The sequence below is a fragment of the Heterodontus francisci genome, chromosome 1, assembly GCF_036365525.1.
Source record: "Heterodontus francisci isolate sHetFra1 chromosome 1, sHetFra1.hap1, whole genome shotgun sequence".
Classification (NCBI taxonomy): Eukaryota; Metazoa; Chordata; class Chondrichthyes; order Heterodontiformes; family Heterodontidae; genus Heterodontus; species Heterodontus francisci.
Genome location: NC_090371.1, coordinates 48,015,515 through 48,039,443, shown reverse-complemented (window position 1 = coordinate 48,039,443; position 23,929 = coordinate 48,015,515). Strand labels below are relative to the sequence as shown.

General features: G+C 45.0%; 1 protein-coding gene across 6 annotated transcripts in view; it reads left to right on the top strand.

Moving 5' to 3' along the window:
* Nucleotides 1–23,929, top strand: part of LOC137377086 (zinc finger and BTB domain-containing protein 7C) — a 379,658-nt gene that overhangs the window by 101,289 nt on the left and 254,440 nt on the right. The window lies entirely within an intron of this gene.

Here is a 23,929-nt window from a genome sequence, read left to right as displayed (position 1 = left end):
TAATTCAATTTGAAAAACTGGCTAGAAGTGACTAATATGCAGTTCTTTTACCTCTGTGAGCCCCAACTCAACAAGAACAGAAGAACGTTAGGATAAAAGCAAAATACTGTGGATGCTGGAAATCAGAAATAAAAACAGCAAGTTCTGGAAACACTCAATAGATCTGGCAGCATCTGTGGAGAGAGAAAGGTCTGTGACCTTTCATCAGAACTGCAAAAGGTTAGAAATGTAATGGCCTTGAACAAGTGAAAGGGGGGAGGGGTGAAGAAGAACAAAAGGGAAGGTGTGTGATAGTGCGGAGGGCAGGAGAGATTAAATGGTAGAGATGTCATGGAACAAAAAGCAAAGCGAGTGCTAATAGTTGTAGCGAACAACAAAGAATTAGTCCATAGAAAGTGTTCATGGCAGAATAATGAACAGCTCCGTCCGAAAGCAAAAACATGAAAAAACAAGTTTGAGATGGGCACATGGTTTAAAAAAGACTAAAATAATAAAAATAAAAATTTTAAAAAATTTAATTTTAAAAAATGTTGAGTCCAGAAAGCTGTAGGGTGCCTAATTGGAAGATGAGGTGCTGTTCTTTGATCTTGCGTTGAGCTTCACTGGAACACTGCAGCAGGCCAAGGACAGAAATGTGGGTGTGAGAGCAGGGTGGCAAATGAAAATAACAAGCAACTGGAAGCTTGGGGTCATGCTTGGACCGCAGCAGTGGCAGTCCACAGGCGGACCTGGGAGGAGGCGGATCCGGAGCGGGACCTATGAAATTAAGAGCGGGGCTCAAGGCCTACACTTACCTTGGACTGGAGTGGTGACAGTCAACAGGCTCTCGGGCTTTGTCGGCACGCACTGAGTTTCTAAAGAGGAAAATAAGACTTACAGTGACATCACGGGAAATCTGTAAGCTGATTGGTTGGGTAAATAACAGCTGTTTGTGCCTGTAAATAGCTTTAAAAAAAATCAGGGGAGAGAAAGTTCTTTTTTTAAAAATCTCAAAACCTACCTTATAAGTGATAAAGTGATTAGTTGGTTGGTGAGTAACTGCTGTTAGGGAGTATTGATAAATAGCTGGGTTAGTAACTAAAGTAAAGAGAAAGGTAAGGTCTACAGTTTTTTATATAGTAAGTAGGGTTTTTTAGGGAATTAAGGTCCCCAGTGTAAATAATCTCTAATTTTTGAGTAATTTAAATGAGTAAATTAAGGGTAAGTCATGGCAGGGCAGCTCGGCAGCGTGGAGTGCTCCTCCTGTGCAATGTGGGAAGTCAGGGACACTTCCAGTGTCCAAGGCGAACATGTATGCAGGAAGTGTCTCCAGCTGCAGCTACTCGAAATCCGTGTTTCGGATCTGGAGCAGCGGCTGGGGAAACTGTGGAGCATCTGCGAAGCTGAGATCATCGTGGATAGCATGTATAGGGAGGTGGTCACACACGCAGGTAAAGACTGCTCAGACAGAAAGGGAATGGGTGACCACCAGGCAGAGTAGAAAAACTAGGCAGGTAGTGCAGGAGTCCCCTGGGTCCATCTCCCTCTCTAACAGATTTTCTGCTTTGGATACCATTGGGGGAGATAGCTTCTCAGTGGAATGCAGCAAGAGCCAAGTCTGTGGCACCACGGGTGGCTCAGCTGCACAGGAGGGGAGGAAAAAGAGTGGGAGAGGTATAGTGATGGGGATTCTGTCATAAGGGGTACAGTTTTTGTGACCACAAAAGTGACTCCAGGATGGTATATTGCCTCCCTGGTGTTAGGGTCAAGGATGTCACGGAGCAGCTGCAGGACATTCTAAAGGGGGAGAGTGAACAGTCAGAGATCATGGTTCACATTGGTACCAACGACATAGGTAGAAGAGGGATGAGGTCCTGCAACAAGAATTTAGGGAGCTAGGTAGCAGATTAAAAAGCAGGATCTCAAAAGTTGTAATCTCTGGATTACTCCTGGTGCCACGTGCAAGTGAGTATAGGAATAGGAGGATAGAGCAGATGAATGCATGGCTGAAGAGATGGTGCAGCTGGGAGGGCTTTAGTTTCTTGGATCACTGGGTCTATTTCTGGCGAAGGTGGAACCTGTACAAGGTGGACGGGTTGCACCTGAACCAGAATGGGACCAACATCCTTGAAGGAAGGTTTGCTCGTGCTGTTAGGGGGGAGTTTAAACTAATTTGGCAGGGGGATGGAATACAGAGTGGAGGTACAGTAGGGGTAGATGCATAGCTAAATATAGAAGAGAAACTAAGTCAGTCTGGCAGGCAGGGCAAATATAGACCTGTTAAGGCACAAGTGAATAATGCAACTCTGGATTGCATCTATTTTAACGCAAGGAGTCTTACAAGTAAGGCAGATGAATTGAGGGCGTTGATTAACACATGGGAATATGATATTATTGCTATCACAGAGACATGGTTGATGGAAGGACAGGACTGGCAGCTCAGTATTCCAGGGTATAGAATCTTCAGGCATGATGGGTGGGGGTGTAAAAGAGGAGTTGGCATTGCACTATTGATCAAGGAGTCAATTACTGCAGTAAGGAGGGATGCTATCTTAGAAGGTTCCTCAAATGAGGCCATACGGGTAGAACTTAAAAACAGAAAGGCGGCAATCACTTGGCTGGGAATATACTACAGGCCTCCAAATAGTCAGGGAGAGATAGAGGAGCAGATATGTAGGCAAATCTCAAGAGAGGTGTTAAAATAATAGGGTAATAATAGCAGTGGGTTTCAACTTCCCAATATTAACTGGGATAGTCTTCGTGCAAAAGGCTTAAAGCGGACGGAATTCTTAAAGTGCATCCAGCACGTAGAAAGTCCTACAAAAGAAGGGGCAGTACTGGACCTGATCTTCGGGAATGAAGCTGGACAAGTGGTAGAAGTGTCAGTGGGGAGCATTTTGGAGATAATGACCATAACTCTAAGATTTAAGGTAGTTATGGAAAAGGACAAAGATGGACCGGAAATAAAGGTACTGAATTGGGGGGAGACCAATTTCAATATTATAAAACAGGATCTGGCCAAAGCGGACTGGGAGCAGCTACTTGTAGGAAAGTCTACATCAGACCAGTGGGTGTCATTCAAAAAGGAAATAGTGAGAGCTCAGGGGCAACATGTTCCCGTAAAAGTGAAGGGTAGGGCAAACAAATCCAGGCTACCCTGGATGTCATGGGATATAGAGGATTGGATAAAGGAAAAAAAGGAGGCTTATGGCAGATTCAGAGCGCTGAAAACAGCGGAAGCCCTGGAGGAGTATAGAAGGAGTAGGGGGGTTCTTAAAAAAGTAATTAGAGCGAAGAGGGGACATGAAAAAACACTGGCAGAAAAATAAAGGAAAATCCCAAGGCATTTTATAAGTATATTAAGGGTAAGAGGATAACTAGGGAAAGAGTAGGGCCCATTAGGGACCAAAGTGGCAATCTGTGTGTGGAGCCGGAGGACATAGGTGAGGTTTTAAATGATAACTGTTCATCTGTGTTCACTATGGAGAAGGTCGATGTAGGTGTAGAGATCAGGGAGGGGGATTGTGATATACGTGAACAAATTAGCATTGAAAGGGAGGAAGTATTAGCAGTTTTAGTGGGCGTAAAAGTGGATAAATCCCCAGGCGCAGATTAGATGTATCCCAGGCTGTTCTGTGAAGCAAGGGAGGAAATTGCAGGGGCTCTGATACAAATTTTCAAATCCTCTCTGGCCACAAGAGAGGTGCCAGAGGACTGGAGGACAGGGAATGTGGTACGATTATTGAAGAAGGGTAGTAGGGATAAACCAGGTAATTACAGGCCAGTGAGTCTAACATCAGTGGTAGGGAAACTATTGGAAAACATTCTGAGGGAAAGGATTAATCACTTGGAGAGGCAGGGATTAATCAAAGATAGTCAGCATGGCTTTGTCAGGGGGAGATCATGTCTAATAAATTTGATTGAATCTTTCGAGGAGGTAACTAGGTGTGTAGATGAGGGTAAAACAGTTGATGTAGTATACATGGACTTCAGTAAGGCTTTTGATAAGTTTCCGCATGGGAGATTGGTCAAGAAGGTAAGAACCCATGGGATTCAGGGCAATTTGGCAAATTGGATCCAAAATTGACTTAGTGGCAGGAGGCAGAGGGTGATGGTCAAGGGTTGTTTTTGCTATTGGAAGCCTGTGACCAGTGGTGTACCGGTGCTGGGACCCTTGCTGTTTGTAGTGTACATTAATGATTTAGATAAAAATGTAGGAGGTATGATCAGTAAGTTCGCAGATGTCAAGAAAATTGGTGGTGTCGTAAATAATGAGGAGGAAAGCCTTAAATTGCAGGACGATATAGAAACATAGAAAAATAGGAGCAGGAGTAGGCCATTCAGCCCTTTGGGCCTGCACCGCCATTCAATACGATCATGGCTGATCATCCAAACTCAGTACCCTGTTCCTACTTTCTCCCCGTATCCCTTGATCCCTTTAGCCCTGAGAACCATACCTAACTCTTTCTTGAATATATTTAATGATTTGGCCTCAACTCTCCACTCTCTGGGTGAAGAAATCCCTCCTGATTTCACTCCTAAATGGCTTACCCCTTATCCTTAGACTGTGACACCTGGTCCTGGACTCCTCTGCCATCAGGAACATCCTTCCTGCATCTAGTGCATATAGATGGGCTGGTAAGATGGACAGAGCAGTGGCAAATGGAATTTAAACCTGAGAAGTGTGAGGTGATACATTTTGGTAGGACTAACAAGGCAAGGGAATATGCAATGGATGGTAGCACCCTAGGAAGTCCGGAGGGTCAGAGGGACCTTGGTGTACTTGTCCATAGATCACTGAAGGCAGCAGCACCGGTAGATAAGGTGGTTGAGAAGGCATATGGGATACTTGCCTTTATTAGCGGAGGCATAGAATATAAGAGCAGGGAGGTTATGATGGAACTGTACAAAACGCTAGTTAGGCCACAGCTGGAGTACTGTGTACAGTTCTGGGCACCACACTATAGGAAGGATGCGACTGCACTGGACTAGTTGCAGAGGAGATTCACCAGGATGTTGCCTGGGCTGGAGCATTTCAGCTATGAAGAGAGACTGGATAGGCTAGGGTTATTTTCCTTAGAGCATAGAAGGCTGAGGGAGGACCTGATTAAGGTAGACAAAATTATGAGGAGCATAGATAGGGTAGATAGGAAGAAATTGTTCCCGTTAGCGCAGGTGTCAATAACCAGGGGGCATAGATTTAAGGTAAGGGCAGGAGGTTTAGAGAGGATTTGAGGGAAAAAAAAATTCACCCAGAGGGTGGTTAGAACCTGGAACACACTGCCTGAAGGGGTGGTAGAGGCAGGAACCCTCACAACATTTAAGAAGTATTTAGATGAGCACTTGAAATGCCATAGCATACAAGGTTAGGGGCCAAGTGCTGGAAAATGGGATTAGAATTGATAGGTGCCTGATGGCCGGCACGGATAAGATGGGCCGAGGGGCCTGTTTCTGTGCTGTGTAACTCTATGACTCATGCTTCCGGATTGAGCGGAGGGGTTCCACAAAGCGGTCACCTAAGCTGCGTTTTTGTCTCCCCAATGTAGAGGCGACTGCATTGTGAGCAGTGAATACAGTATACTAAATTCAAAGAAGTATAAGAAAATCACAGCTTCACCTGAAAGTCCGCAAGCATGATCCAGAGCTTTCGGTTGCTTGGCATTTTAATTCGCCACACTGCTCTCACATGCACATTTCTGCCCTTGGCCTGCTACAGTATTCCAGTGAAGCTCAACACAAATTCCAAGAACAGCACCTCATTTTCCGATTAAGCACTCTACAGCCTCCTGGACTCAACATTGGGTTCAACAATTTCAGAGCATGGCTGCTTTTTTAAATTTCAGTTTATTTTTTAATCATGTGCTTGCCTTAAACTTGTTTTTTTTATTTTTTTTTCCTTTTGGACAGAGCTGTTCATTATTCTGCCATTAACACTCTCTCTGATCTAATGTGTTGTCTTTCACTGCAACTATTAGCACTCCCTTTGCCTTTTATTCCATGACATCTCTGTCATCTAATCTCTCCTGCCCTCTGCACAATCACACACCTACCATTTTGTTGTTCTTCCCTTCTTCCCATTTTCACTTGTTCAAAGTCTATTACATTTCTCACCTTTGCCAGTTCTGATGAAAGGTCACATACCTGAAATGTTAACTCTGTTTCTGTCTCCACAGATGCTGCCAGACCTGCTGAGTATTTCTAGCACTTTTTGTTTTTATTTAGGAACATTAGGAACCAGGGTATGCCACTTAACCCCTCACTCCTGCTCTGCCATTTAATTAGATCATGGATGATCAACACCTCAAATCCATTAACCTGCCTTTGATGCCCTTACGTAAGAATATTAATAGTTCAAAAAACATGAAAACTTCTTTTGTTTCAAAGCAAGTATCCCATTGTTTCACCTCAAATAATTGTGGATAATTATATTGCTAATGGTTAGTAGAAAAATGTACGTGCATTAAATCCTTAGAGTTTTAATGGAATGACTTTGCATTCTTAATGTTGAAAATCATTGATAAAATGCCAAGAAATTACTAGGGTTCAAAGAAATTGAGAAGATAAAATAATAAAGAAGTCATGGCTAGGTGCCTGGGTTGTCAGAGGTAAGGAGTTCTGTTGTTTTGAGATCATGGGAAAGGATTGCAGCCTTGGTTCAAACGTGGACAAAAGAGCTGAACTCGAGAGGTGAGGTGAGAGCGACTACCCTTGACATCAAGACAGCATTTGACCAAGTGTGGCATCAAGGAGCCCTAGCAAAACTGGAGTCAATGGGAATTGGGGGAAAACTCTCCACTGGTTGGTGTCATACCTAGCGCAAAGAAAGATGGTTGCGGTTATTGGAGGTCAATCATTGCGCTCCAGGACATCACTGCAGGAGTTCCTTAGGGTAGTGTCCTAGGCCCAGCCATCTTCAGCTGCTTCATCAGTGAACATCCTTCAGTCATAATGTGAAAAGTGGGGATGTTCGCTGATGACTGCATAATGTTCAACACCATTCGTGATTCCTCAGATACTGAAGCAGTCCGTGTAGAAATGCAGCAAGACCTGGACAATATCCAGGATTGGGCTGATAAGTGGCAAGTAACATTCGCGCCAAACAAGTGCCAGGCAAAGACTAACTCAAACAAGAGAGTATCTAACCATCTCCCCTTGGCATTCAATGGCATTACGATTGCTGAATCCACCAGCATCAACATCCTGGGGGTTACCATTGACCAGAAACTGAACTGGGGTAGCCATATAAATATTGTGGCTACAAGAGCAGGTCAGAGGCTAGGAATCCTGCAGCGAGTAACTCACCTCCTGACTCCTCAAAGCCTGTCCACCATCTACAAGGCACAAGTCAGGAGTTTGATGGAATACTCTCCACTTGTCTGGATTGGTGCAGCTCCAACAACACTCAAGAAGCTCGATACCATGCAGGACAAAGCAGCCCGCTTGATTGGCACCCCATCTACAAACATTCACTCCCTCCACCACCGACGCACAGTTGCAGCAGTGTGTACCATCTACAAGATGCACTGCAGCAATGCACCAAGGCTCCTTAGACAGCACCTTCCAAACCTGCGACCTCTACCACCTAGAAGGACAAGGGCAGCAGATGTATGGGAACACCATCACCAGCAAGTTCCCCTCCAAGCCACACACCATCCTGACTTGAAACTATATCGCCGTTATGTCACTGTTGCTGAGTCAAAATCCTGGAACTCCCTTCCTAACAGCACTGTGGGTATACCTACCCCACATGGACTGCTGCGGTTCAAGAAGGCAGCTCACCACCGCATTCTCAAGGGCAATTAGGGATGGGCAATAAATGCTGACCTAGCCAGCGATGCCCACATCCCATGAATAAAAAAAAGAATGGATGTCACTGCAACGAGACTTCATTTCAGTACAGTGAGGATGTGAAGAGGAGGAAGAGAGTGTAGGACAGAGTATTTTTCTAGGATCATTGGAATTTCTGAATTGAAGGAGAATATTAAGTCCATTGTGTCTATCTCAATGCTAGCTGTACAGCAGAACTATAATATAATTTTCTTACCCTTTCCCGACCTCCTTTTAATAGTTTATTTTCTGTGTTTATCCAGTTCCCTCTTCAATGTTATAATTGTATCTGCTTCAATAGCTACTGGTAGAAAAGCATTTTTATAAATTCTTTCTTACCTGCCCTGTATCATTTTAGTGCTGATACTAATTTTGTACCCCTTGTTCAACTAACGAGTGAAAGCAATCTTTCACCACAGTTTCAAACCCATCCAAAACTATAAACCATTGCAATTGAAAGGAAGAGAGAATTGATTACTTCTTAGTGAATGAGTTTGTTTAAAGGATTGGTTGTTTGTTTTTAGAGAATGTGGACTGAATTTTGCCAGGTTCATCTGGACCCTGATATCTGGCTTAATTCCAGGTCAGGAACCTGGAAATGGCTGTGGCAGGACATTGGTTGCACCTTCTCCGAGGCAGACAATTAAGAAGTTACCTCCAGGAGCCCGTCCAAAGAAGGATTATTGGGTAGACCAGGGAACTGGCAGGCACAATAGAAAAGCCTGCAGTGGTCCGGCTGGCAGCCACACTGAGAGATGTTGGCGCTGTCGCTGTAGGTAGGACAACGCGAAAGATGCCCTCTGATGAACTATAAAATTAGAAAAAAATACGTGTGGCCACAGCTTGTGGAAAACCCCACAAGATGGCCTGCGGCTGCAGCTGTGGTCCTCTGGCACCCATGACTCGGGGGCGATGTGTGGGGTAGGGTGGGGGTGGGGGTGTGGTGGTGGAATAAAGGAGGCCTCGCTGGCCCACCCTCTTGGAGCTGTGGTGTGGCCCCCTCTTGGCAACGGTCGGGTTACGTCCTCAATGGGGGGCCCATCAATCATTGGGAAGATCTAAATTTGTTCCCAGTTCTGCCATCAAACCTGTCTCTTTGGGACTGGGAAAATTCAGCCCAGTGTGTGTCAGCCAGATTCTTTGGTGAGCACTTGGAACTGCACATCGTATTTTCCACCTTGGAAATTAAACCTAGCTACTTCTTTTCACCTTGGCCATGGAACCTATAGCAATAACCAAAAGAACAAATCTCCCATGGACCAGAACTGTGGAATTCAATTTATCTTTGTGTACTGAAACCTTGCCGCTATATGCAACCAATCGTGCAACCTCATTCTCCAGTACCAAACATCAGGAATTGGGATCTTGAGAATGTATGCTAAACTAATCCCATCTGCTGCTGGAAATGATGTGGGCCAAGTGGACCAAGTGTCTATGGGGGAACACTTGGGTAAGAGTGATCATTGTATCATAAGGATAAACTCGTAATGCAGTAAAGCAAAGAACGATATAAGGTAGAATGGCTACATTGGAAGAGGACTAATTTCAGTGCAATAGGAAGGGATCGCTTCAGGATAAGATGGAACCCAAGACTGACAGGAAAAACTGTAACGGAACAATGGGTTATCTTTAAGGAAGAGGTGCTACAGGTTTAGGCTCAGTACACTACAACAAGGGTGAAAGGTGGGAGAACCAAAAACAGGGCTCCTTGGATGATGAACGAGATAGAGATTATGATGAAACAAAAAAAACTAGGGTATATGATGCATGTCAGGTGAATTCTTCAAGTGAGAATCAGGCCAAATACATTTAAGTTGAGAGGGGAGGTCAAGAGGAAAATAAGACTGGTAAAGAGAGAATATGAGAATAGAATGGCAGTCAATATAGAAAAGAACTCGGTGTATTGGTGTTTACTAAGGAAGAGGAATCTGACAAAATATCGGTAGAAGCCGAGAGAGTGGATGCAAAGGATAGGGTACAAATTGAGAGGGTGGGCAGAGGTACTGGAAAGGATGGCTATGCTTAGGGTAGATAAGTCAGCTGGTCTGGATGGCTTGCATCCCAGGTTGCTAAAGGAAATGGGGTGGAGATAGCAGAAGGTCTTGTCATAATCTTCCAATCTTCCCTAGATATGGGGGAAGTGCCAGAGGATTGGAGTGTGGCAAATCTGACACCCTTATTCAAGAAAGTGTGTAAAGACAGTCCTAGCAACTGCAGGCCAGTTAGTTTAACATCAGTGGTGGGTAAGGTTTTTGGAAACAATACTCAGGGGGAAAAAATCAATCAATAGAGACTTGGAGAGATTTGAGTTAATGAAGGATAGCCAGCATGAATTTGTAAATGGCAGATCATGCTTGACTAATCGAATTGAATTTTTTGTTGAAATAACAGAGAAGGTTGATGAAGGGAATGCGGTGGCTGTTGTTTATATGGATTTTAAGAAAGCCGTTTGATAAGGTACCACATAACAGGCTGGTTAACAAAATTGAGGCTCATGGAATAGGAGGGTCAGTGTCCAATTGGATAAAAACTGGCTGAAGGGCAGAAAACAGCGAGTCATGGTCAATGGTTGTTTTTCAGATTGGAGGATGGTAGACAGTCATGTTCCCCGAGGTTCAGTGGTAGGACCACTGCTTTTTTTCTATATATAAATGACTTGGACCTTGGAATACAGAGTAGAATCTCAAAATTTGCCAGTGATACCAAACTTGGAAGAGTGGCAAACAGTGAGGATGATATTAACTGCCTGCAGTAGGACATAGATAGGCTCGCAGAAAGAGCAGACAGGTGGCAGATGGAATTTAATACAGAGAAGTGTGAGTTAATGCATTTTGGCACAAGGGTATGGTGAGGCAATATAGACTTAATGACGAAGTTCTAAAGAGTATACTGGAACAGAGGGACCTGGGGTGCATGTGCATCAATTTTGAAGGTGGCAGGACATATTGAGAGAGTGTTTAGCAAAGCATACGGGATCTTGAGCTTCATAAAGAGAGGGAAGTTATGTTGAACCTTTATCAAGCTCTGGTTAGGCCCCAACTAGAGTATTGCGTCCATTTCCCGTCACCACACTTTAGGAAGGAGGTGAGGGTCCTTCAGAGGGTACAGAGGAGATTTACCAGAATTGTTCCAGGGATGGGGGATTTTAATTACAAGGTTAGTTTGGAAAAACTGGGGTTGCTCTCCCTGGAGAAAAGGAGACTGAGGGAAGATATGGTAGAGGTGTACAGGATTATGACAGGCTTAGATAAGTTAGACCAGGAAAAACTTTTCCCACTAACTGATGGTACAAGGACTAGGGGACACAGATTGAAGGTCTTGGGCAAGAGATGCAGGGGGAGCATGAGGAAGATCTTTTTTACAAAGTGATTGGTAATGATCTGGAACTTGCTGCCTACGAGGGTGGTGGAAGTGGAGACAATCAGTGATTTCAAAAGGAAATTGGATGGACAGCAATGTCTTAATGCCAAATGCACTACAAATAATATAACTGGGCAAAGATGCCCAACTGTCTTCAGCTGCTTCATCAATGACCTTCCCTCCAACATAAGGTCAGAAGTAGGGATATTCGCTGATGGTTGCACACTTCTGTACTATTCGAAACTCCTCAGATACTGAAGCAGTTCATGCCCCTGTGCAGCAAGACCTGGACAATATTCAGGATTGGGCAGATAAATGGCAAATGACATTTGTGCCAGGCAATGACCATATCCAACACAAAAGAATCCAACCATTCCCCTTGATATTCAACGGCATTACTATTGCTGAATCTCCCACCAGCAACATCCTGGGGGTTACCATTGACCAGAAACTTAACTGGACCTGCCATATAAATACTGTGGTTGCAAGAGCCCGTCAGAGGCTTGGTCTTCCACCGGGGATGACACACCTCCTGACTCCCTAAAGCTTGTCCACCATCTATAAGACACAAATATCAGACCAGAAATGTTGGGGAACACAGGGTTTAGTGAGAGAGAAGAACTGAAGGAAATCTGTATTAGTAGAGAAATGGTGTTGGGGAAATTGATGGGATTGAAGGCCGATAAATCCCCAGGGCCTGATGGTCTACATCGCAGAGTACTTAAGGAAGTGGCCCGAGAAATAGTGGATGCATTGGTGGTCATCTTCCAAGATTCTATAGACTCTGGAACAGTTCCTACAGATTGGAGGGTAGCTAATATAACCCCACTATTTAAAAAGGGAGGTAGAGAGAAAACAGGGATGTCAGGAGTGGGTAAAATTCGAGAGTCCATTATCAAAGATTTTATAGCAGAGCACTTGGAGAACAGTGGTAGAATCGGACAGAGTCATAATGGATTTACGAAAGGGAAATCATGCTTGACAAATCTACTAGAATTCTTCGAGGATGGAACTAGTAGAGTTGATGAGGGGGAGCCAGTGGATGTGGTTTATTTGGATTTCCAGAAGGCTTTCGACAAAGTCCCATGTAAGAGATTAGCATGTAAAATTAAAGCACATGGGATTGGGGGTAGTGGATTGCGATGGATAGAAAATTGGTTGGCAGACAGGAAACAAAGCTTAGGGATAAATGGGTCTTTTTCCAAACGGCAGGCACTGACCAGTGGGGTACCGCAGGGATCAGTGCTAGGACCCCAACTATTCACAATATATATTAATGATTTAGATGAGAGAACTAAATGTAATATCTCCAGATTTACAGATGACACAAAACTGGGTGGGAGGGTGAATTGTGAGGAGGATGCAGAGAGGCTTCAGGGTGATTTGGACAAGTTGAGTGAGTGGGCTAATGCATGGCAGATGCAGTATAATGTGGATAAGTGTGAGGTTATCCAGTTTGGTAGCAAAAACAGGAAGGCAGATTATTATCTGAATGGCTATAAACTGAGAGAGGGGAATATGCATCGAGACCTGGGTGTTCTCGTACACCAGTCACCGAAGATAAGCATGCAGGTCCAACAGGCGGTAAAAAAGGCTTCATAGCGACAGGATTTGAGTACAGGAGCAGGGATGTCTTGCTGCAATTATACAGGGCCTTGGTGAGGCCACACCTGGAATATTGTGTGCAGTTTTGGTCTCCTTATCTGAGGAAGGATGTTCTTGCTATAGATGGAGTGCAGCGAAGGTTTATCAGACTGATTCAAAGAGCAAAGAATAGTACAGCACAGGAACAGGCCATTCGGACCTCTAAGCCTGCGCCGATCTTGATGCCTGTCTAAACTAAAACCTTCTGCACTTCTGGGGACTGTATCCCTCTATTCCCATCCTATTCATGTATTTGTAAAGATGCCTCTTAAAAGTCGCTATCGTACCTGCTTCCACCACCTCCCCCGGCAGCAAGTTCCAGGCACTCACCACCCTCTGTGTAAAGAACTTGCCTTGCACATCCCCTCTAAACTTTGCCCCTCACACCTTAAACCTATGTCCCCTAGTAACTGACTCTTACACCCTGGGAAAAAGCTTCTGACTATCCACTCTGTCCATGCCGCTCATTACTTTGTAAACCTCTATCATGTCGCCTCTCCACCTCCGTCGTTCCAGTGAAAACAATCCAAGTTAATCCAACTTCTCCTCATAGCTAATGCCCTCCAGACCAGGCAACATCCTGGCAAACCTCTTCTGTACCCTCTCCAAAGCCTCCACGTCCTTCTGGTAGTGTGGCGACCAGAATTGCACGCAATATTCCAAGTGTGGCCTAACTAAAGTTCTGTACAGCTGCAGCATGACTTGCCAATTTTTATACTCTATGCCCTGACCGATGAAGGCAAGCATGCCGTATGCCTTCTTGACTATCTTATCCACCTGCGTTGTCGCTTTCAGTGACCTGTGGACCTGTACGTCCAGATCTCTCTGCCTGTCAGTACTCCTAAGGGTTCTTCCATTTACTGTATACTTTCCACCTGTATTAGATCTTCCAAAATGCATTACCTCACATTTGTCCGGATTTGGGCGGCACAGTGGCGCAGTGGTTAGCACTGCAGCCTCACAGCTCCAGCGACCCGGGTTCAATTCTGGGTACTGCCTGTGTGGAGTTTGCAAGTTCTCCCTGTGTCTGCGTGGGTTTTCTCCGGGTACTCCGGTTTCCTCCCACAAGCCAAAAGATTTGCAGGTTGGTAGGTAAATTGGCTATTATAAATTGCCCCTAGTATAGGTAGGTGGTAGGGAAAGGTGGGGATGTGGTAGGAATATGGGATTAGTGTAGGATTAGTATAAATGGGTGGTTGATGGTCGGCACAGACTCGGTGGGCCGAAGGGCCTGTTTCAGTGCTGTATCTCTAAACTAAACTGAACTAAACTAAACTAAACTCCATCTGCCATTTCTCCGCCCAAGTGTCCAACCTATCTATATCCTGCTGTATCCTCTGACAATCCTCATCACTACCCGCAACTACACCAACCTTTGTGTCGTCCGCAAACTTACTAATCAGACCAGCTACATTTTCCTCCAAATCATTTACATATACTACAAACAGCAAAGGTCCCAGCACTGATCCCTGCGGAACACCACTAGTCACAGCCCTCCATTCAGAAAAGCACCCTTCCACTGTTACCCTCTGTCTTCCATGACAGAGCCAGTTCTGTATCCATCTTGCCAGCTCACCTCTGATCCCGTGTGACTTCACCTTTTGTATCAGTCTGCCATGAGGGACCTTGTCAAAGGCTTTACTGAAGTCCATATAGACAACATCCACTGCCCTTCCTTCATCAATCATCTTCGTCACTTCCTCAAAAAACTCAATCAAGTTAGTGAGACATGACCTCCCCTTCACAAAACCATGCTGCCTCTCGCTAATAAGTTCATTTGTTTCCAAATGGGAGTAAATCCTGTACCGGAATCCTCTCTAATAATTTCCCTACCACTGACGTAAGGCTCACTGGCCTATAATTTGCTGGATTATCCTTGCTACTCTTCTTAAACAAAGGAACAACATTGGCTATTCTCCAGTCCTCTGGGACCTCACCTGTAGCCAATGAGGATACAAAGATTTCTGTCAAGGCCCCAGCAATTTCTTCCCTTGCCTCCCTCAGTATTCTGGGGCAGATCCCATCAGGCCCTGGGGACTTATCTACCTTAATGCTTTGCAAGACGTCCAACACCTCCTCCTTTTTGATAACGACATGACCCAGACTATCTACACTCCCTTCCCTAGACTCATCAAGTCCTTCTCTTTGGTGAATACTGATGCAAAGTACTCATTTAGTACCTCGCCCATTTCCTCTGGCTGCACACATCGATTCCCTCCTCTATCCTTGAGTGGACCAACCCTTTCCCTGGTTACCCTCTTGCTCTTTATATACGTATAAAAAGCCTTGGGATTCTTCTTAATCCTGTTTGCCAATGACTTTTCATGACACCTTTTAGCCCTCCTGACTCCTTGCTTAAGTTCCTATTTTCTTTTCTTCCTCAAGGGCTTCGTCTGTTCCCAGCCTTCCAGCCCTTACGAATGCTTCCTTTTTCTTTTTGACGAGGCTCACAATGTCCCTCGTTATCCAAGGATCCCGAAACTTGCCAAACTTATCCTTCTTCCTCACAGGAACATGCCGGACCTGGATTCTAATCAACTGACGTTTGAAAGACTCCCACATGTCAGATGTTGATTTACCCTCAAACAGCCGCCCACAATCTAAATTCTTCAGTTCCTGCCTAATATTGTTATAATTAGCCTTCCCCCAATTTAGCACCTTCACCCGAGGACTACTCTTATCCTTATCCACAAGTACCTTAAAACTTACAGAATTATGGTTACTGTTCCCGAAATGCTCCCCGACTGAGACTTCGACCACTTGGCCGGGCTCATTCCCCTATACCAGGTCCACCACGGCCCCTTCTCTAGTTGGACTATCTACATATTGTTTCAAGAAGCTCTCCTGGATGCTGCTTCCAAATGCTGCCCCATCCAAGCCCCTAGCACTAAGTGATGTCCCAGTCAATATAGGGGAAGTTAAAATCACCCACCACTACAACCCTGTTACCTTTACATCTTTCCAAAATCTGTCTACATATCTGCTCCTCTATCTCCCGCTGGCTGTTGGGAGGCCTGTAGTAAACTCCCAACATCGTGACTGCACCCTTCCTATTCCTGAGCTCCACCCATATTGCCTCGCTGCATGACCCCTCCGAAGTGTCCTCCCGCAGTACAGCTATGATATTCTCCTGAACCAGTAATGCAACTTCCCCACCCCTTTTACATCCCCCTCTATCCCGCCTGAAGCTTCTAAATCCCGGAACATTTAGCTGCCAATCCTGTCCTTCCCTCAACTAAGTCTCTGTAATAGCAACAACATCATAGTTCTAAGTACTAATCCAAGCTCTAAGTTCATCTGCCTTACCTGTTATACTTCTCGCATTGAAACAAATGCACTTCAGACCACCAGTCCTGCTGTGCTCAGCAACATCTCCCCGCCTGCTCTTTCTCGTAGTCTTACTGGCATTATTTACTAGTTCCCCCTCAGTTATTTCACCTGCTGTCCTACTGCTCTGGTTCCCACCCCCCTGCCACATTAGTTTAAACCCTCCCGAGTGACGCTAGCAAACCTCGCAGCCAGGGTATTTGTGCCCCTCCAGTTTAGATGCAACCCGTCCTTCTTGTACAGGTCCCACCTGTCCTTTAAGAGATCCCAATGATCCAGATATATGAAACACTCCCTCCTACACTTGCTGTCAGCCACATGTTTAGCTGCACTATCTTCCTATTTCTAGCCTCACTGGCACGTGGCACAGGGAGTAATCCCGAGATTACAACCCTGGAGGTCCTGTCTTTTAACTTTCTACCTAACTCCCTAAACTCCCCCTGCAGGACCTTGTCACTCTTCCTGCCTATGTCGTTGGTGCCGATGTGTACCACAACCTCTGGCTGTTCACCCTCCCCCTTCAGAATGCCCCCTGTCCGTTCAGAGACATCCTTGACCCTGGCACCAGGGAGGCAACATATCATCCTGGAGTCTCTTTCATGTCCACAAAAGCGCCTATCTGTGCCCCTGACTATAGAGTCCCCTATAACTATTGCTCTTCTGCGCTTTGTCCCTCCCTGCTGAACAACAGTGCCAGCTGTGGTGCCACTGCTCTGGCTGCTGTTGTTTTCCCCTGATAGGCCATCCCCCCCAACAGTATCCAAAACAGTATACTTGTTAGAGAGGGGGATAGCCACAAGGGATTCCTGCACTGAATGCCTGCCCCTTCTAGCGGTCACCCATCTATCTGCCTGCACCTTGGGTGTAACCACTTCTCTAAAACTCCTGTCTGTGATGCTCTCTGCCACCTGCATGCTCCTCGTGCATCCAGTTGCTGCTCCAACTGATCCATGTGGTCTGTGAGGAGCTGCAACTGGGTACACTTCCTGCAGATGTAGTCGTCCGGAAGGCTGGAAGCGTCATGGGCCTCCCACATCTCACAGGTGAAGCACTTTACCCCTCTAACTGACATTTCTAGCACTAATTAATAAATTAATTTAAAATAAATAAATACTTATTAAATCCTGACTAAATTATGTTGCAATTAACTATATGGTCCCTTGTGCTAGATTTCTACTATAAATATTAAATGCTAACTAAATACAGTAATCTCCTCCCTCTGGTTTAGTTACTCTACTTATTAATTAATTAGTTAATTAGGGGTTTTAATCAATTTTTATCAATGTTTTATTTTCAAATTCAGTACAGATTCCCTACCAGCCAATCAGGTCACAGCTTTCCTGTGATGTCAATGCTTCAGTTTTATTTTAGTTTTTTTTTCAGTTCTTTTTTACCAGAGGTAAGTTTTTTTTATACTCACTGGTCTGGAACTCCGCACTCTGAGTCTTCTCCCTGGATGTAGGCTGCGAATCCCCGAGGTAAGTTTTTTATACTTACAGGTCCGGAACTCCGCCCTCCGAGTCTTCTCCCTGGATGGAGGCCGCGAATCCCCGAGGTAAGTTTTTTATACTCACCAGTCCGGAACTCCGCCCTCCGAGTCTCCTCCCTGGATGGAGTCCGCGAATCCCCGAGGTAAGTTGTTTATGCTTACAGGTCCGGAACTCCGCCCTCCGAGTCTTCTCCCTAGATGTAGGATTCCTGGGATGGCGGGACTGACCTATGAGGAGAGATTCAGTCGGTTAGGATTATATTCGCTGGAGTTCAGAAGAGTGAGGGGGGATCTCATAGAAACTTATAAAATTCTAACAGGACTTGACAGGGTAGATGCGGGAAGGATGTTCCCTTTGGTGGGGGAGTCCAGAACCAGGGGTCATAGTCTAAGGATACGGGGTAAACCACTCAGGACTGAGATGAGGAGAAATTTCTTCACCCTGTGAGTGGTGAACCTGTGGATTCGCTACCACAGAAAGCAGTTGAGGCCAAAACATTGTATGTTTTCAAGAAGGAGTTAGATATTGCTCTTGGGTTTAAAGGGATCAAAGGATGTGGGGCGAAAGTGGGAACAGGTTACTGAGTTGGATGATCATCCATGATCATAATGAATGGCGGAGCAGGCTTGAAGGGCCAAATGGCCTACTCCTGCTCCTCTTTTCTCTGTTTCTATGTTAAATCAGGAATGCAACGGAATGCAGTGCAGCTCCAACAACACTCAAGAAGCTTGAAACCATCCAGGACAAGGCGGCCCGCTTGATTGGCACCCTATCCACCACCTTAAACGTTTGCTGCCTGCATTGCTGGCACACAGTGTGTACCATCTATAAGATGCACTGCAGCAATTTTCCAATGCTCCTCCAACAACACCTTCCAAACCCACGACCTCTCCCACCTAAAAGGACAAGGGCAGCAGACGCATAGGAACACCACCAGCTGCAAGTTCCCCTCTAAGTCACTCACAATTCTGACTTGGAACTATATCACCGTTCCTTCACTGTTGCTGGGTCAAACTCCTGGAACTCCCTTCCTAACAGCACTGTGGCACTTTTGAAAATCTCCTCAAAACCCACTTCTTTGACCTCGCATTCAGTCACCCCTCCTGAGTTCTGCCTTCCTGACTCAGCATCTAATTTCATTGTTCATAATTGGAAAGCATCTTGGAACTTCTTTTAGATTAAAGATGCTATTTCAAGAAAGAAAAGAAGGTCTTGCATTCATATAGTGCCTTTCATAGACTGCAGTGGTTCAAGAAGACATGCACTTTCTCAAGCGCACTTAGAGATGGGCAATAAATGTTGGCCTTGCCAACAACACCCACATCCCAAGAACAAATAAAAGAAAAATTAACATGTTTCCTTCTATTCACCACTCCCTGATCCTGTTGATTTGCATCTGAGTAGATTGAGGAATTTAACAATTTTATTTCAGAATTTGTGCAAGTGAGCAGGAAGCCATGATAGCATTTAAAATGAAGTGAGCTCTGCAAAGCCGATGGAAAATTTAATCTACCTCATGACACAGTGTTGGGCTATGCAACTCTGTCATGGGGTCATTGTTAGGAGTATGAAGACAGAATTTTCTTACAGCTTCTTTTCCTAATTTACTTAATGAACTGACGGAAGCACTCTCTAGTAGCATTGCCACTACAATAGCAACAAATTTTATTTAAATTTCCGGCATTACTAGAGTGACTAGACTTCAAAAAGTACTTCATTAGCTGTAAAGCGCTTTGAGACATTCTCTGGTCATGAAAGGCACTCTATGAATGCAAGACCTTCTTTTCTTTCTTGAAATAGCATCTTTAATCTAAAAAAGTTCCAAGATGCTTTCTAATTATGAGCGATGAAATTAGATGCTGAGTCAGGAAGGAAGAAACAAAAACAAGAAATGCTGGATTCACTCAGCAGGTCTGGCAGCATCTGTGGAAAGAGAAGCAGAGTTAACATTTCGGGTCAGTGACCCTTCTTCGGAACTTTTTTAATGCAGCGAGTTGTTATAATCGGGAACTGCCTGAAAGGGTGGTGGAAGCAAATTCAATCATAACTTCCAAAAGGGAACTGGATACATACTTGAAAAAGAAATATTTGCAGGGGAGTGGGGCTAATTAGATTGCTCTTTGTCTGTGCTGTAAAAGTCTATGATCCTATTTGAATCTTTGGACTTGATTTGGACTTGAAAAAACAGTGGGTAAGCAAACTGAACAAACTAAGATGAAATGAAATAAATGCAAAAAAAGATTGTAAAAAATGTAAAAAGGAATGCAAAAAAAAAGGAAGAAAAAATAACTAAAAATGACTAAAAATGAAAGTAAAGTGGGGGGAAAGTAAAGTGGAAGTACAAGTAAATCGCTGCTTCACCTGAAGCACTTCTTTCAATGTAGTATACTGTATTCGCTGCTCACAGTGTGGTCTCCTCTACATTGGGGAGACCAAGCGCAGACTGGGTGACCGCTTTGCGGAACATCTCCGCTCAGTCCGCAAGCAGGACCCTGAGCTTCCGGTTGCTTGCCATTTCAACACTCCCCCCTGCTCTCATGCTCACATCTCTGTCCTGGGATTGCTGCAGTGTTCCAGTGAACATCAACGCAAGCTCGAGGAACAGCATCTCATCTACCGATTAGGCACACTACAGCCTGCCGGACTGAACATTGAGTTCAATAGTTTCAGAGCATGACAGCCCCCCAATTTACTATCATTTTTAGTCATTTTTAGTTATTTTTTCTTCCTTTTTTTTTGCATTCCTTTTTACATTTTTTACAATCTTTTTTTGCATTTATTTCATTTCATCTTAGTTTGTTCAGTTTGCTTACCCACTGTTTTTTTCAGGTTGTTTTTCTTCAGGTTTGCACTTGCTGATGTTCAATATTCAGTATATTCACACCTAATCTGTACTAATGCTTTGTCTTTCAACACACCATTAACATATTGTTTGCCTTTGCTCCGTGACCTTTTGGTCAGCTATGTGGCCTGGTCCAATTTGCACCTTCTCCTTTGTTATCTCTTGCCCAACCCCCACCTTGCTTGTTTATAATCTGTGACTTTTCTAATATTTGTCAGTTCCGAAGAAGGGTCACTGACCCGAAACGTTAACTCTGCTTCTCTTTCCACAGATGCTGCCAGACCTGCTGAGTGAATCCAGCATTTCTTGTTTTTGTTTCAGATTTCCAGCATCCGCAGTATTTTGCTTTTATTTCAGGAAGGAAGAACTCAGGCTGGGTTTTGAATGCTAGGTCAAAGAGGTGGGTTTTGAGGAGATTTTCAAAAGAGCCAAAGAGAATTGTAAAATCAGAGGAGGGAGTTCCAAAGATTTTACCCAAACTGAAGGTTCTGCTACTAATGTTGGGAAGATGAAAGGGAGAGGTGTACAACAAGCCAGAGTCACTTGCAGTTTACAACTTAACTGAATGTATCTTTTGAATGTTTAGTCTCTTTGTAATCAATTTGGTGCAAGCAAAATTCTAGGTGATACTCGCCATAAATGGATTCTGGGTTTAACATAGCGATAACATAAATGAATGAAAGTCTTGCATTTATATGCCAACTTTCATGACATCAGGATGCCCCAAAGCACTTTACAGTCAAAGAAGTACTTTTGAAGTGTAGCCATTCTTGAAATGTAGGAAATGCACCAGTCAGTTAGCACACAGAAAGATCCCACAAAATCATTGTGATAATGACCGGATAATCTATTTTAGTAATGTTGGTTGAGGGATAAGGACACTGGGGCTAACTCTTCTCTTATTCAAATAGTGCCATGAGATTTTTCACATCCAACTGAGTGGGTAGACGTGGGCTCAGTTTAGGGTCTCATTGGAGATGACAGCAACTCCAACAGTGCAGTATTGAGGGAGCGCTGCACTGGAGTGCCAACCCAAATTTTGCACTCAAGTTTCTGGAATGGGGCTTGAACCCAACTGAGCCATGACTGACAGCATTGATAAAAAAAGCCAAATGTTCCACAGGGGCTGTGTTATTTCTTTTTCAGCAACTGATCAACTTTCACATTACATTAAATAACATTTTACTGCTTCTACTTGAAGGCACTGGATACTGCAAAGGCTATGTGCCCTGACAATATTCTGGCAATAGTACTGAAGACCTGTGTTCCAGAACTTGCCGCGCCCCTAGCCAAGCTGTTCCAGTACAGCTACAACACTGGCATCTACCCGGCAATGGGGAAAATTGCCCAGGTATGTCCTGTACACAAAAAGCAGGACAAGTCCAACCTGGCCAATTACCGCTCCATCGGTCTACTCTCAATCATCAGTAAAGTGATGGAAGGTGCAATCAAACGGACTTGCTTAGCAATAACCTGCTCAGTGGCGCTCAGTTTGGGGTCCGCCAGGGCCACTCAGCTCCTGATCTCATTACAGCCTTGGTTCAAACATGGTCAAAAGAGCTGAACTCAAGAGGTGAGGCGAGAGTGACTGCCCTTGACATCAAGGCAGCATTTGACCAAGTATGGTATCAAGGAGCCCTAGCAAAACTGAGGTCAATGGGAATCAGGGGGAAAACCCTCCGCTGGCAGTCATACCTAGCACAAAGGAAGATGTTTGTGGTTGTTGGAGGTCAATCATCTGAGCTCCAGGACATCACTGCAGGAGTTCCTCAGGGTAGTGTCCTAGGCCCAATCATCTTCAGCTGCTTCATCAATGACCTTCCTTCAATCATAAGGTCAGCTGTTTGGATGTTCGCTGATGATTGCACAATGTTCAGCACCATTCGTGACTCCTCAGATACTAAAGCAGTCTGTGTAGAAATGCAGCAAAATCTGGACAATATCCAGGCTTGGGCTGATAAGTAACATTTGCGCCACACAAGTGCCAGGCAATGACCATCTCCAACAAGAGAGAATCTAACCATCTTCCCTTGAAATTCAATGGCATTACCATCGCTGAATCCCCCACTATCAACATCCTAGAGGCTACCATTGACCAGAAACTGAACTGGAGTAACCATATAAATACCATGGCTGAAAGAGCAGGTCAGAGGCTAGGAATCCTGCAGCGAGTAATTCACCTCCTGACTCCCCAAAACCTGTCCACCATCTACAAGGCACAACTCAGGAGTGTGATGGAATACTCTATACTTGCCTGGATGGGTGCAGCTCCAACAACACTCAAGAAGCTCGACACAGTGGCGTAGTGGTTAGCACCGCAGCTTCACAGCTCCAGCGACCCGAGTTCGGTTCTGGGCACTGCTTGTGCGGAGTTTGCAAGTTCTCCCTGTGACCGCGTGGGTTTCCGCTGGGTGCTCCAGTTTCCTCCCACAGTCAAAGACTTGCAGGTTGATAGGTAAATTGACCATTGTAAATTTCCCCTAGTGTAGGTAGGTGGTAGGAGAATTGAGGGAAGGTGGGGATGTGGTAGGGGACATGGGATTAATGTAGGATTAGTATAAATGGGTGGTTGATGGTCGGCACAGACCCGGTAGGCCGAAGGGCCTGTTTCAGTGCTGTATCTCTCTATGACCATCCAGGACAAAGCAGCCCGCTTGGTTGGCACCCATCTACAAACATTCACTCCCTCCACCACTGACGCACAGTGGCAGCAGTGTGTACCATCTACAAGATGCACTGTAGCAATGCACCAAGGCTCCTTAGACAGCACCTTCGGCACAGTGGCACAGTGGTTAGCACCGCAGCCTCACAGCTCCAGGGACCCAGGTTCGATTCCGGGTACTGCCTGTGTGGAGTTTGCAAGTTCTCCCTGTGTCTGCGTGGGTTTTCTCCGGGTGCTCCGGTTTCCTCCCACAAGCCAAAAGACTTGTAGGTTGATAGGTAAATTGGCCATTATAAATTGTCACTAGTATAGGTAGGTGGTCGGGAAATATAGGGGCAGGTGGGGATGTTTGGTAGGAATATGGGATTAGTGTAGGATTAGTATAAATGGGTGGTTGATGTTCGGCACAGACTCGGTGGGCCGAAGGGCCTGTTTCAGTGCTGTATCTCTAATCTAAATCTAAACCTGCAACCTCTACCAACTAGAAGGACGTGCAGCAAATGCATGGGAACACCACCACCTGCAAGTTCCCCTCCAAGTCACACACCATCCTGACTTGGAACTATATCGCTGTTCCTTCACTGTCACTGGGTCAAAATCTTGGAACTCCCTTCCTAACAGCACTGTGGGTGTACCTACCCCACATGGACTGCAGTGGTTCAAGAAAGCAGCTCACCACCACCTTCTCAAGGATGGGCAACAAATGCTGGCCTGGCCAGTGACGCCCACATCCCATGAATGAATAAAAAAAAGGTTCCAGTTGTGATCATTAAACTCCAGTGCAGATTGACCATTTTC